The sequence below is a fragment of the Patella vulgata genome, chromosome 7, assembly GCF_932274485.2.
Source record: "Patella vulgata chromosome 7, xgPatVulg1.2, whole genome shotgun sequence".
Taxonomy (NCBI): Eukaryota; Metazoa; Mollusca; class Gastropoda; family Patellidae; genus Patella; species Patella vulgata.
The window spans coordinates 63917730-63933546 of NC_065885.2; the positions used below are offsets into that span (position 1 = coordinate 63917730).

Consider the following 15817-nt stretch of genomic DNA (forward strand, 5'->3'; position numbering starts at 1 on the left):
AGGTCATTTCAGGACTAATATATGGTTTAATTTTATTTCAATAATTTGCTTGCGTGTAGAGGTCTTTAGCAGTGGGAAGAAACCGGAGGACCCGGAGAAAACCCACGAGGTTGTACAGGCGACCCTACTCCTTGTCACGTACAACTAGGGATTCGAAACCACGCCGGTTGACTCAATGGCAGATCTTATGATACAGCGAGCACATGCTAACCATTCAGCCATCCAACCCCTGAGTACCCAAGGGCCTACTTATCTAATCTTCAGTTTTAATTAAGTTCGGTTTCCTTCAAGATAATTAGAAGGGTATCTCTGGTTGGCCAGCATTAAACAAGTGTTGTTTTATACATCCATATAGTGTCTCGTTATATTTTATCATTGCTTGATAATGACTAGAGAAGTCTAGTAGAAACGTCGCTCTGTAGTAAACAGTAATTGTATGCCGTAGCAATATGACCTGTATATTAACGTTCAATTACTAAATACCATCGAAACAACTTACATATTCTGTGTAAACTAAGTCAATGATTGGATATTCTGTGTAAACTAAGCCAATGACTGGATATTCTCTGTAAACTAAGCCAATGATTGGATATTTGTTAATTGGGAGAGTCTTAGCTTATTTTGAATATCATGTTATTCCAATTTAATAACATTTATCTATTTGGTGAAAGTGACAAAGCCTCTTTAAATACCCAATCTTTTAATTAAGCAATAATTAGGCTGTAATTAGCTATAATATCATTAATAAATCATTCATATAAAATCACACCATGGGAATCCTGTAAACTTTTGAATGAACCAGTACCAGATTTAAATATGTATTACTCAAAATCAGCAGAGGTCATCATATCCGAACTCATAAAAACTACAAGGGTTCAAATTCCAGCATGGGTTGAGAAGACCAAGACACATGGAATGTTCAACATATCAGTTACAGAGGTTTTTTATTACCCTAACCAGTTGACTCCTAGTAGCCTTGGAACCACGCTAACCTATCGGCAATCCAACCTCATGCATGGATTGAGAAGACGAAGACACATGGAATGTTCAACATATCAGCTGCAATGGTTTTTTATAACCCTACCAGTTGACTCCTAGTAGCCATGGAACCACGCTATCCTATCGGCCATCCAACCTCATGCATGGGTTGAGAAGACCAAGACACATGGAATGTACATACAACATATCAGCTACAGAGGTTTTTTATTACCCTAACCAGTTGACTCCTAGTAGCTACGAAACCCCGCTAACCTATCGGCCATCCAACCTCATGCATGGGTTGAGAAGACCAAGACACATGGAATGTTCAACATATCAGCTACAGAGGTTTTTTATAACCCTACCCAGTTGACTCCTAGTAGCCATGGAACCACGCTAACCTATCGGCCATCCAACATGCAGAGATTTTTTAACCCTAACCAGTTGACTCCCACACTGTAACCCAGGTATCATTTAATCTTGTGCATCTAGCACTAATTTCTTTCACATTCGTTTAATATCAAATCTTTGTTTAAAAATTTGTAGAAATTGTTTAAAATCACCAAAAATCATCTAATTTGTACTTGTGTCCAGTTTAAAGCTGACTGATTAATTTTGATAATGAGTGTCCAATTTACAAGTATTTAATTTCCTGACCACTGTTCAAAAATTAATCATTATACATCAGAAATTAATTGGGTTGTTTATATTTTAACAGTGATCAAGAAATTAAACACTTGTAAATTGGACACTCATTATCAAAATTGAATGGTCAGCTTTAAACTGGACAGAAGCACAAATTAAACGATTTATGGTGATTTTAAACAGTTTTTACAAATTTTTAAACAAAGATTTGATATTAAACGAATGTGAAAGAAATTAGTGCTAGATACACAAGATTAAATGATACCTGGGTTACAGTGCCAGTAGCTACAGAACTGTGCTGGTTCATTGAATGAAATGCTGGCTCTGGGTTCGATCCTGGTGTTGGTCGAGGAAGTTTAGGAAGTTACGGTGTTGTTACCCCATGAAAGTGGTGCAAGACAAGGCCTGGCAAGGTACAACGTATAGTCGTTTGGATCTTTTCAGTTGGAGAACATCAGAGTACCCGGAGTAAACCCAGAAGGTTGAGAAGGTACCCCTATCTCCAAGCCACATACGCTCCTACCTGGTATGGAAACCAAGACTGCAAACCAGAGGTGACCGACTAGCAAGAGCTCGGAGCGTGACACTCTAGGCTATCTTAACTCCCCTAAACATGTGTTTTAAGCTTAGAATACTTTACTTCATTAAATCTCCTGGAACAATCCAATCATTCAGCCCACCAAAATAAGTGAAAAATTGTTCGTTAAAAACCATCAAACTGTGTAAGATTACATGCACCTGAAAAGAAAAGTTTAGAATGCATGTATTGGACTCGTCACGTACAAGCAGAAAGTTGAAACCATGCCACATGACTCCATTAAAGACCTTATGATTCAATGCGCACCCAGAGGAGCAGGATGGAGAGTTTATGGGATGGGATAAAAAAATAATAATCAAATTTGATCAAAAGTAGGCCTAAATGTATGTGAGAGAGAGTGAGAGAGAGTGAGAGAGAGAGAGAGAGAGAGAGAGAGGGTTTAACTTGACAGAAACTAGGTCATTTTGGGACTAACACACTTTTCAATTTTATTTCAATAATTCGTGTGCGAATAGGTGCCTTTAGCAGTGGGGGGAAACCTGAGGACCTGGAGAAAACCCATGAGGTTGGACAGGCGAACTTACTCCTTGTCACATAAAACCGGGGAATCGAAACCACGCCAGTCGACTCAATGAAAGACCTTATGATACAGCACATACATGCTAACCATTTGGCCATCCAATCACCCAGGCGTAAATATTGCTATGACACTGACATTGTTCAATTACACACCTACAGAATTTTAATTGGCCCCCTTTTTCCACACTGATCACACCCTTTGATTTCAGGGTCCTTGTAAATATTGTTACTAGCTCCTGTGGGGGAAACACTGGTATAGGGGGAGAGAGAGAGAGAAATGGGGTTTAACGTCCACTCGACACAAACTAGGTCATTTCAGAACTAACATATGGTTTAATTTTATTTCAATAATTTGCTTGCGCGTAGGGGCTATAGCAGTGGGAGGACCCGGAGAAAACCCACAAGGGTGGACACTGGTATAGGAGATCAAATTTAAAGTTTAGCACTATTTAACATTAGAAGTGACGTCATTCTTTGCTTTTGGCGTAAAATTATTTTAAATGCACATGTGGAATATGTGTCTGTATTTTAGGTTGTGTAATGGTCTTTAGCACAACACTGCGTAATATATGGAATCATTACTCAGGCAAACACTCTCTTATACATGTATATTAATTAATGTCTCGCTTACGACCATCAAATGAAATAATCTTACTGTTCTGCACTGACTGGGCTAATGAAGACGTGCTTACGCCATACAGTGTGCTATGAGGGACATTTTGCCCGGAGAGCTGCGCTACGGCCTACTGTTATATCGAATTCCAACTGTCAAGGGTTCTTTAACATGCACGCTAATGTGTACATGGGACCTCTGTTTTCCATCCCATCTGAACGATTATACATTGTCCCTAGCCAGACCCATCGTCCTTCGCCATTAACAACAGGGAACCATGTCGGGAAAATCCTGATGAATTTTCTCAGTAAACGGGATCTCCAGGTTAGCGAGCCAATGCCCTACCCACTGAGTCACCATGGTTCCCCTTGCTACTCAGAATGTTTATTATTTTACAGGGAGGCAAGGTGGCTCAGTGAGTTAGGCACTGGTTCACTGAGCAGGAGGGCCCGGGTTCAATCCTTGTCTCCATTATTGGTGTAGGACGGAGAGCCTAGCTAGGAAAAGTACACAGGGATCGAACACGGGTGGAGGCAAGGTGGCTCAGTGGGTTATGCGCTGGTTCACTAAGCAGGAGGATCCGGGTTCAATCGTGGTGTCCATTATTGGTGTAGAACGGAGAGCCTAGCTAGGAATAGTACACTGGGATCGAACAAGGGCGACCTACAACTTAGCGCGCCATTGTCTTACTCACTGATCCACTGTGACTCCTAACGAACTGAAATTGATCCAAATTATGCTGACAGATAAAATAGAGGACCTACTTCTAATATAAATAAGTTCAAGAATTAAAATCCTATGAAAAATTAAAACAGATTCCAGGCGTGAAAAAGTAAATATTTGTTTCACTGAAGGGTTGAGGAAGTTCAATGAGATTATCCAGGGTGGTGTCCCTGTGTCCTATGAACATATTGGCAAGCACGTAACGAATCCGTGACAGTTTGAATTTGATATACATGTAATAGTAGGCCAAAGCGTTGCTGTCTGGGCACAATTTCCCTCATGGCACACTGTATGACGTATGCCTGTCTTCATTCATCCAGTCGGTGCAGAACAGTAGGACGTTAAACCCCATTTCATTTCATTTCTGATTCAAAAAGTTGGCACTAGTTAATTAACTAGTTACAATATTTCATCAATTAGATCTATGATTTTATTTTTCATTGCCAATAGGGTCCAAGTAGTTAAATGACCCAATAATACTTTTGACTAAATAACATCTACCGCTATTGGTATATATACTAAATTACAAATGAAAAGGCTTAAGAATTTACTCAACTTTCAATCACTGTTTATGAAAAATATCTTTGATCCAGAAACACAAAACTTTGCACATAGTTTCATATTGATGTATTTAATACATTAAAACAGCAAATATTTTATAAAGGACTATTTTAGTTACAATAAGGCGAACAATTTTGAGTAAATTCTTAACTTAAATCTGAGAATGCTTTGTGAATTTTGGGGGGTCGGATATCCAGTTATTAAAGGGAGATAAATCTTCCCTTAAGATCCATTATCTCCCCTTACATCACAAAGTACTGTACTCTTGATTCAACCTGAATTTTGCATCTGGCTTTTTGGAAAATATTTTGAATTTTGCCTTCTTGTAGTGTCTATTTCTCAATTACATATCACATCATCATTGTGAATCACACAAACAAATTAAACAAAAATAAGCATGTGCTTAGGATAACAAGGGATGGGGGGCACCTGAACAAAATACAAAATGAAGCTTAAAGTAGCTAAGTCTCTAACTCAATATCATCAAAAATCTTCGACATTGAAAACACAAATTATTTGTCAATTCAAATCAACATTGGTCTTGTGATCTTACAAGGAAAAGATGGGCTTCTGATATTCCAATATTCAAGACAAAAAAAACATTTTACCATTGGTACACGGATCGTGTACCATAATGCGTTTCAGCGCCATTTGGAACAAGGGACTCAAAGAACACGGCTAGACATATTCCACAAGTCATGTCAAATGGTGACACTATATTATTATCTGGGGAGCATGCGCAATAAATATCATCAGTGTAGACTGAAATAACCAGACGCTAAAGATTGCCATTCAATTGAGTCTTCTGGCGTATTTCGCCGAACATAACTGATTAGAAATTACAGTAAAAACAGAAACGGTTGAATGTAAATCAGTTCCTATACATTCACATTACATTATTATATGCGGTGCAACCCATTTGTGTCAATTTCTAGGTCTCAAATATTAGCGATTTAGTTTCTTCAAACAGGCCTATGTGTTTTTCACATCTCCAATTTTAAAAATAGAAATAAAAGTCCTGTGTAATATTACCGTAATTAGCCTGGTCAATTTGTCAGTCAGTCAGGAAACCTGGACATGTTCCGTAATGTGCTTGCGACATGACGGAATATAGTCTGCAATTGCAATACGGAGTCTAGAAAAGAAATGAGAAAAAATATCCAAAATCACAAAAAAAGGTTCATATGTACGTGTTCCCAAATTTCGGTAACTTGATATGGCTCCCTGATAGTTCAAATCGAAATAAGTGCTAGTTGTAGAGCTGCTGCCAGGGCAAAATTCCCATCATAGCACACTATATGACGTTTGAAATGAAATAAAATGGGGTTAAATGTCCTGTCGTTCTGCTCTGACTGGTCTAATGAAGACAAGCATACGCCATACAGTGTGCTATGAGAGAAATTTTGCCCGGGCAGCGGACACTATGGCCTACTCTTATACCGACTGCCAAGGGATCTTTTACGTGCATCCAAACGACTAGACAGCTGTCCTTGTCAGGCCCTCCCTCCTGCACCACTTACAAGGGGAAATCACGTCTGGGAATCTCGATGAACTTTCTCAGCCAATGCTGGGATAGAATACCCGACCTCCAGGCTAGTGAGCCAGCGTCTTACCCACCTAGCCACCGTGGCTCCACATGATGTATGCCATTCTCCACAGTCAGGCTGTTCTGTTTAAAACACTGCTTGATTACTTTAACCAATAGTTTTGGAAATTTAGTCTCTGCATTAGTCATAATAGTGATATGATTTTGTCCTGTTTTATATAGATGCCTGTCAGGATAACCAGGGCTACTTCCACCTTTCCACATAGTCCTGTACTATCAGCGGGATTTGACCAATATATTACTGTTTTGCTGTGCAACGACTCAGATTATGCTTTAAACTTCAAATAGGTAACACTGATATTATTGCAGACACCTTGGTTGATCAAGTGGGACTTGATACTTCTAGAAATACCCTTGATCACTACAATAGTATAACATTACACGTTTGTACGCGACAAGCAGTAGGGTCGCCTGTCCAACCTCGTGGGTTTTATTAGGGTCCTCCGGTTTCCTCCCACTGGATTATTCCGGGATCGGCAAGAGCCCTCCATATACGCCACCCGGAATATTCTAGGATTACCGATTGTATTTATTTCCGGGCGTTGTAATAGAGTTAACTCCCATGTTAGATACATGTAGGTGGCGTTTCACTAAACAAAAGAAGCGCAGTCTGCTGTCATTCTTGTTGCTTTGTTTACATTTTTTTTGCTAATTTTCTGAATATTTGGGGGATGTATGTGATGATACATGTCCAAAAATAACAAAACGTGACGTTATGTAACGACTAACTGCCTAGGAAGTGTTGGACGTTTTACTTAACGATGAAGATAGTGAACTCTGTGAAATTTTGATAACAGTTGTTGACTCAGATTTTTACAGTATCAATGCTAAAAATCTGATTTGCAGATTCTGGCAGCTATATCAGTTTTAGCAGAGGCATGCAATGTCATGCATGTATTGCCAAAACAATTCAGTTGACGATGTCATATGACGTCAACAATTCAGCAGCTTAAGGGTTAAAGAACCAAGTGTGTCATGTATGTTACTATTTTCTTTCGTTTTTGCTTATTTCAAATAAATTGATTGGCTAATATACAAAAATATTAAAGATTCGAAGATACGCATAAAACATTTTTTTTGTAAACAATCAACACTGGAAATATTGCTGTTGTATACAATGTGTGATCAACAGGCTGTACTTGATGACGAACCGTAAATTTGTATAACTTTGTGTTTAGTTCATTTTGTTGTTCATTCATTATTTAATCACTTATAACATTTGTGGATCATAAATAATGAATGAATAAAGCCAACAGTGCCCTTTTTTACAGCTGAAAGTGCCTTTTCTCAGACCCAAATATGTCCCTTCCCAACCCGTTGCAGTCATCCCAAATGACTCAAACCATTGACTCAAACACACCAGTTTGGTCTAATTAATGCTTCCACTTTCAAACGAACTCTTGTTGTTTAGCTGACGGTGTCCTAATCCTATAGAGTGACTATAGACAGACATCAATGATAGCATCTTGTGGAATCGGCGGCGTATACACTCATGCCCATCACCTAGACGCATGAGTGCAACTTGATGTAGCATTGTTTCATGTGTGGACAGTACACAGTACAAGTTACAATGCTTAAATAGTGAAGTGGCTAGGGAATAGATTCGTCTTTTTTCCCATCATAATGCCTCGCTCGCCATGACAATTGTCGAGTTGCATGTTCAACTGGCTTTTTTGCTCGATTTTTAGGCTCTTTTTCAACGATTACCGAATGTTTACTTAGACGAAAATATCAGCCAAATAGCTCTTGGAATGGCTACAGATGCAAGGAAATGACGGATAATTTTCTTGCCCCCCCAAACCCCCCTCTCAGCGACGTGCCCCGTCTATGCGGTCAGTGCCCTCATTTTGCGGTGCCCCCCCCCCCTTTTCAAAATTCCTAGATCCGCCCCTGCTTCATGTTTTCAGTGTTGGCAGCTTTGGGTGATATTGAGTTAGAGATTTAGCTACTTTAACTAGACTTTTTGTGTGGATGAGTTAACATGCATTTGCCTATCATTCACTGATTCAGTATTGTACAGTAAATGCCATGTTGCTTAGCCAGCGCCCAGTGTAAAGATGAAAAACATCCTTAGCATTGACCAGAAAATAATGTCAATATTTTACCATATGTTTTAAAGGGACAACAACACTCTTGCTGGCTTGAAAGCTCCAGAAAATAAATAATATCTCTATCTAAGTACTAGATGTTTATAAAGTGTCCTACCTGTTGTGTAAATTATCCATTACATCCTATTTTACTTGTCCAGAGGGTTCGAAAATGTTTTTAAATCGAAGTTTCATTTGAAAGGTTTACGTTAGACGTTTCAAACCATTATGTTGAATTTTTCATAATTTTTAAATAAGGTGTGTTAAGATGAAATTTGTATCATCAATTAATTGAAATATAGTACAATTTGTTGACCAGAATAAAGATTGGGACATATTATTCAGTTACAACAAGAGTGGTATTGAGCCTTTAAGCTTAATTTTACATTTTATAAAGTTAGTGCTGCATTGACAATCAAGTTAAATATCAATTACCCAAGCTAAATTGTATTGTTATAAACAAAAAAGCCGAAGGTTGTCCAAGCATTGACGACAATTTAGCTAAGCTAAAGTTTACTTTTCATAAAGGTAGTCACCCATTGACAATCACCTTACCCGTTCTGCAGTTTTTAAAACTGACAGAATATAAAGCTACTTGTGATGCTTTGTGAATAATGTCCGATCAAACGGGTCTTTCTAGTGTTATGCAAGAAAATTCTTTCGATTTTCCGCCATATTTGTTTACAATAACAGTCCCGCGCCCGCGATCTTCTGTCGCGCAGCGAATATTTCTTAGTCAGTGTATGGCGATTAATGATGAATAAATTGTTAAAATGTTATATAAATATTTATATTGTTATAATTAACAGTTTATATGAAAATAGACTATATCAATTATGCTTTTAAAAGGCGCCTTATTTTGGTCCATTTTTTGGGAAGACGGCAGTTGATTGACATTGACAGCTTGGCTCGGGCTCGGATAGACCACAGATAGGCCAAGCCAATGAAATGTTGTGAAAAAAAATACTGATAATAATTTACGGATATTAATTGTCGTGTGCCTCTTTAATCGCAATTTAGGAAGGATACGTTTTTAATATTTGTTAAAATAGACGCTGAATTGGAGCAAATTATGCGAATATTGTGTTTTGCAACATTTGGACCACTGCATGTCTGCTGAAAATCTCAAGAATGGTGTTGCATGCGAGCACCCGGATGTAGTGCCGTATCACTTGGGTTAGCACAAAAATGGAGGAAATCATGAGATAGAAAATATTTTATAGGGAACGTTGTATATCAGTTTCCCATTCGAAAATGGCTTCGGTCGGAGCGGGTAAGTGCAAAAGAAACTAATATGGAACTGTGGTCACCATTATTGTAGAACCAGGATTGGTTGGAATGCCAGAATTTGGTCTTGAATGAAAAGGAATGATGCAGAACCGAGATATCGGTTCTCGTCAAAACATGGCAGTCTCCAATACGGAATGAATTACGGAATGTCCATATACAATAATGGTTCCAATACAATCGGATTCAATTTCCACCTTTTGTTTTCTGATTTAATTTATTTACCATATGGTTTCATAGATATATTCTATGGCAAGAATGAGATAAAATATTTTTAATTTAGAGGGTTTTTGATAGGAGTAGTTTAGAGTAATCAATTTGATAAATTAATATATTTGCCTGTAGTACATGTATGTGATTGTAATGCATGATCATCCGTATTTTGGCATGTTATAAAAAAAAAGGCATTTTGCCAGAAATGTACCACTCCTGTGGGAACTAAAATAGTAGAAATATGCCAGACTAAAAAAATTGCTTTTGGATTTATGAATGAGCAAGAATGGTTTTTTGAGGCCAGTGAGTGAGTAGGCTAATGTTTTCAAATAACACAAACGGCTAGAGACTCTGTAATAATAGTAAATCTAATGATAATAATACAGTGTAATAATACAATGATAATAAGTTTATTTAAAACAATGTAATATACATTAATAATTATTATATTAGCCTTAGACCTATAATAATTCTGAATTAAAATATGCAACATTTTGTATTTAATCGCAATGTTATTTATACATGAACACATGTACTTGGGCCTACAGTGTCGGGGCTATTGGTAATTTTTCACAGTTAATTAAACAAAAAGTCCAATTTTGCCAAATTTGTTTTGCAAATTTAAAAATTGATTAGCAGTTTTTCAGTTTCAACATACAACAACTAAATAACAAGATAATACTGTAATTCATAACAAATGATTAGATTTCATTCTTAGATTTTTTTAGCACTGCTACAGGTAGCTGTGACAGTTTGTGAATGTGATGTAGACTTTTGGTTAGGTCTTACGTCTGAAGCCAATTCTTGGCAGTGTCTTCCAAAGCCCCACTCATTTTAATTGTCTTTTCTTCGTCAGAAAATAATTTCGTCTGCTTTTTATCGTGTGTTACTATTTTTGTTCAATCGGACACACGCGGAAATTAACGAATAAACTCGATTAACTAGACACATGCGATATAAACAATAATATTTTACGTGAATCCTTACTTTGATTTCTCATTTTACAATACGTTTACATGTATTTATTTTTTTATATGTTATTTACAATACGTGGGTATTACACTGGATTTATTTTTTTTCAAATTGAATACTGATATAATGTCTCGCAACATGAGTGGTACTACTTGATTCCCTATATCCAGTTTAATAGTCCCTATACATAGAGTTATGTCCCTGTATTATATAGTATAAATAGTGTAATGAATTGTGTCTGGGTAGTTCGAAAAGAAAATGTCACATGGAGAATTCAGTTTTGTTTATAAAATTTGATTTGACATTTTATACAAGTTGGAAGTGTTGAGAAAGCCTTCAATTCTTCAAAATGTGGATAAATCTTTGTGTCAATATCTAAAATGACAGGCATATTAATGCTTCACAGTTACAGCGAATCAAAAATGTTAGATTTTAATTTTTGATTAGCAACGGGCAAAATATGTATTGCAAATTGCGCTGCGATACTGGTTGTCGGCAGCCATGTACAGTTTAATAATTTCAAAATATGCAACAACTTCGATATTCACAACTTTGTTTATATATAGGCCCACTCTTCAAATAAAGTAGGGGATATTGAAATGCAAATACCTATGCAGGTTGCGATATGATAAATAGTCATGGACATTTGACATGCTTTGAGAGTATGTTCACAGATGAAGAACTTATCGCCCCGACAGAACCACTGAGCTGCACATGCGACACGCAATAGCGCCATACACGCGAGAGTGTGGGAGGGGTTAAAAATTGTCAAATTTGACACTTTAAGGAAGGGTTGATGAAAATTGCCGGGTACTCGTTTATCTATCCATGTTTGCTTTCCTATCGGTTCTTGCATAAGATTTACTGTTTAGCGTATCTTTACTTTAGTGTGTTACGTTTAATTTGATCAGGAGACGCGTTCCTCGACGTCAACGTCAATCGACAACACTGTAAGAATTGACCGTGGCACTGCAAGAAGAGTGGGTCAGATTGCCCCAAATCGTGATTGGACGGTTGATTATGAGCATGCCACGACGAATTGCTGAATGTCTGAGGATTGGTGGAGCAATTACTCATCATTAAGACAAAATCAAAAACGTCCATTTTCACTTTTAACAGTGTATCTCTTTGCAAGTGAAATGGGGCCGTCAGATAAGCCGCCCATATGAACTGTTTATGTTCATGTGTAGGCAATTGGCCTGTTATTAACATACACTGGTTACCTCTAATAAAAACAGCAGTGCAATTCCGCAGTTTTGTATTGTTTCTGAATATCCCCTACTTTTTTTTGAAGAGTATATATTGATGCCTACTGTACAGTACATGTACATGTATAATAATTCCAAATTAAAATATGCAACAGTTTTGATAATCACTACATTGTTTATAAATAAAGCTGCATGTACATGTAATTACATGTAAGATACAGTATAAAGTACAATTAATTGTGGGATGTGGCCATAATATAATATTTCATCCAATTTTTATGTATTTTTCATCCAATTTTTTTAATGTATTTTCATGCATAATGTATAATTTACATGCATAATGTATAATTTACATGCGACCTGAAAATGTGTTTTATGTAATAAATACCTATCAACATGTATCTAAGGCCATAAACTGTAACGGCCCAAATTCTCTTTGGTCAAAACAACCATAATTTGATCCAAATGTACATAAATTGGTCAAAACGGTCAAAACTTTGGTATCCTCAAAAATGTCTTGTTAATACATGTATTGTACCAGCAAAGCTTTATTATGATTTAGTAACACACTTACACATGTATTGTGACACAATTTATTAAATTTACTAATTTACATGATGATTAGCAAATATTAATTGTCCTACTTCTACGTGTAACATGTGTTTTTTATTTTTTTATTATGATATATACATGTATATTAGTTTGTTTTTGAATCCTTATTAATGACAAAGTATGTACTGAACATGTACATGACAAAAATCTTTTGTTTAAAATCATGTGGTTATTTGAATGTAAGCCGTTGAAAGCCTAGCTGATTGAGATTATTGTCAAAGCTGATTGGGGCCACATTTGTGTCACATTGGCATCACATTTTTGGCTCATTGGGACCACCTTTGATTGGGATCAAGTGATAAATAAAAAAAAACCCATGAGATTTTAGACATTTATTTACGTAATTAAGAATTGGAATTCATCTAGACTGTATCGACTATCTGTATTTTCATCTACACCAAGTTCAGATTCAATAGGTCAAACAAATACATGTGTACATTGTACTTTTCAAGAAAATATCTGACAATGTGATTCTGTGTCAGTTTTTAAATCTAAAGTGAGAACATTTTCTAGCGCCTTGTGCATTCGGCCATTCCGTAGTTGATTGAATAATTACGCGATAAAAATTTCATTATTATTATTATTATGTACAGTTGCCTACATGTATGGATCCAAAGTTCAAACCAATATAAAGTTTACTGTACATATTATTATCAAAATGATTGTAAGCGATATAAAGGTATTTCACACAGTGAGCCACAGTGGCCCAGTCTAAAAGACGATGTCTTGCAAACCAGTAGGTCTTGGGTTCCATCCAGGTGTTGGCCTAGAAACTCTTGATTTTCTGGTGTTGTTTCCACTTGACAGTGGTATAAGGCCTGACTAAGTGTCTAATTGTTTGTATGGTTGATTTGAAATAAGAATAAGAGGCCAGGGCCAAATTACCCTCCCCCTCCCCCCATCTCTCTCTCTCTCTCTCTCTCTCACAAAATGTACCTTGTTTAGAATATTTTCTTGGCCAAAAACTGAAATTTACTTCAATTTCACTGTGATTATTCTTACATGTGCATCTACATGTATTGACAACCAAGGGTTGTTGGGGGGGCGGGCTGCTAAGTGGTCTAAAGCATGTGCTTTAGATCATAAGGTCTGTTATTGAGTCTAGTGTCATGATTTCGATTCGCAGCTTGAACTTGACAATGACTTGACCACTAATAGGTATTGGGTTGTTTTGTCTCGTATTTGATTGTTGATTGAATTACATACACTACTGTAGTCATTAATTAATAAGTAAGATCACACCACACCACACCATGACCAATTACAATTTCTTTTCTTTTCTTCAGGAACATCTACATGTACATGTACAGTGTATTAAAAATTCTACTTCCAGTTTCATCAGGAAAAAAACTTAATTTAGAAACAAAAAATACTTACATGTACAGTTGCTCTTCTCAATAGTTTTGACGGATTAGTGTAGAAAAATGCATTTAGTCACTTGCACGTACTGATGTAGGGATCTTTAGCAATGGAAACCGGAGATAACCCACGAGATTGGGCGGGCAATGAAATACATTTACACTTTATTTCATTTCTGTGTGGGGGTTGGGTAGTCAAATGGTTAACATGTGCGCGTTGCATCATATGGTCTGTCTTTGAGTCAAGTGGCGTGATTTCGATTCTCCGGTTGTACGTGACAAGGAGTTGGGTCGCCTTCCGACCTCGTGGCTTTTCTCTGTGTCCTCCAGTTTCCACCCACTGCTAAAGACCTCTACATGCCAGCGAATTATTGAAATAGAATTGAACTGTACATGTACGTTAAACCTCATTCATCTTTCTCTCTCTGTATGGGTGGTTTGGGATAGAGGTTATTATTTTATAACTACATGCAAATACAAGCAAATATCATTGAATACATCCGTTGAATACAGCCATTGAATAACCTATGGTTGTATTCAGTGGCTTGTATACGTACTACTTTTGTCCATAATGACGTCACTTTCAGAATTACATCAAACTGTAATGACGTCAACACTAGCAAAAGCAACCACAATTTTTGTGAACAAAGAAAAAAGGGTGGAACCTATGACGAATTTTAATGTTATTGGTGATTTTGTTTTTGATAATCTGGATAGTACAGTGTATTTTTTAATGGTTCAAGAGAGTGTATCCCTGCCCAAGTATTCCACGAGCGATTTTGTATATTGAGAAATCCAAATATTGTTTTTTTGCATATTTTCAGGTACGAGTCATGATCGTCCCACCGATCAAAGCCCAACCCGGCCTGCATCAGAAACACAAAAAGACCCGGGACCAGCACAACAACCCTCGTCACAAACCGAGGGAGGAGAACCAACTGAGGAGGGAGCACCAGGTTCAGATAAACCACAGATTAGTAATGCGTGGAGTACAGCTCTAGTAGCTGCAGCAGCCGGTGCAAATATGACGCGAAAACGGGCACAAGTTCGTAAACAACAAAACCTTAATGTTCGGCCTGCTAGGGCCTTGTTCTTTTTGACTCTTAAAAACCCTTTGAGGAAATTGTGTATCAAAGTGGTGGAATGGAGATATCCTTTTTGAAATTGAAAAATTTGTGTGTAACCACCGATTGATTTCCCCTTGTTACATGTACATGTTGTTGAGGGGAGGGGGGGTGGGGGTAGGTTGGGGTAGGTCTCTTTTAATTTGACTATTCATAATAATGACTAAGTTTGTTATTTTCTTTCAAGAAAGAATATGCATACTCTCAATTTCTATTATTTTTAAAAACTTTCATAAGATGATAATGTGTACATTGACTTTGAGTTATTTAACTGGTGGTGCCATGGTCCTATGCTGCTTTGGCTCCGGGGTGTTGGTAGGCCGAATGGTTAGCACGTTCCTGCTGTATCATATGGTTTCGATTCTTCGGTTGTATGTGACAAGGAGTAGGGTCGCCTGTCCAATCTCAGTTTTCTCTGGGTCCTCCGGTTTCCTCCCACTGCTAAAAGCCCTCTACGCTCAAGCAAATTATTGAAATAAAAAATTGAACCATGTGTTAGTCCCGAAATGTCCTAGTTTGTCGAGTGGACATTAAATCCCATTTCCCTCTCTCTCTGCTTTGGTTCCCCTCTACACGCAAGTGATAATTACACCTGAATTTTGATAATTGAAAATATTCGTGAGACAGGTGGATTCCCCAGTAACCCAACCTGCTGTATTCAACAAAACACATGTACCAAGATTTTATTTTTCCTTAATAAGAATTACAGCATT

At 37.2% G+C, this 15817-nt stretch overlaps 1 long non-coding RNA gene across 1 annotated transcript; it reads right to left on the bottom strand.

The window, feature by feature from the left end:
- Positions 1-371: 371 nt before the first annotated feature.
- On the bottom strand, positions 372-9160 carry LOC130013545 (uncharacterized). The gene is made up of 3 exons (XR_008788733.1): positions 8886-9160; positions 2264-2361; positions 372-573 (listed from the first exon to the last, which is right to left on the bottom strand). It is a non-coding gene; the product is annotated as an uncharacterized LOC130013545 (long non-coding RNA).
- Between the last annotated feature and the right edge of the window lie 6657 nt (positions 9161-15817).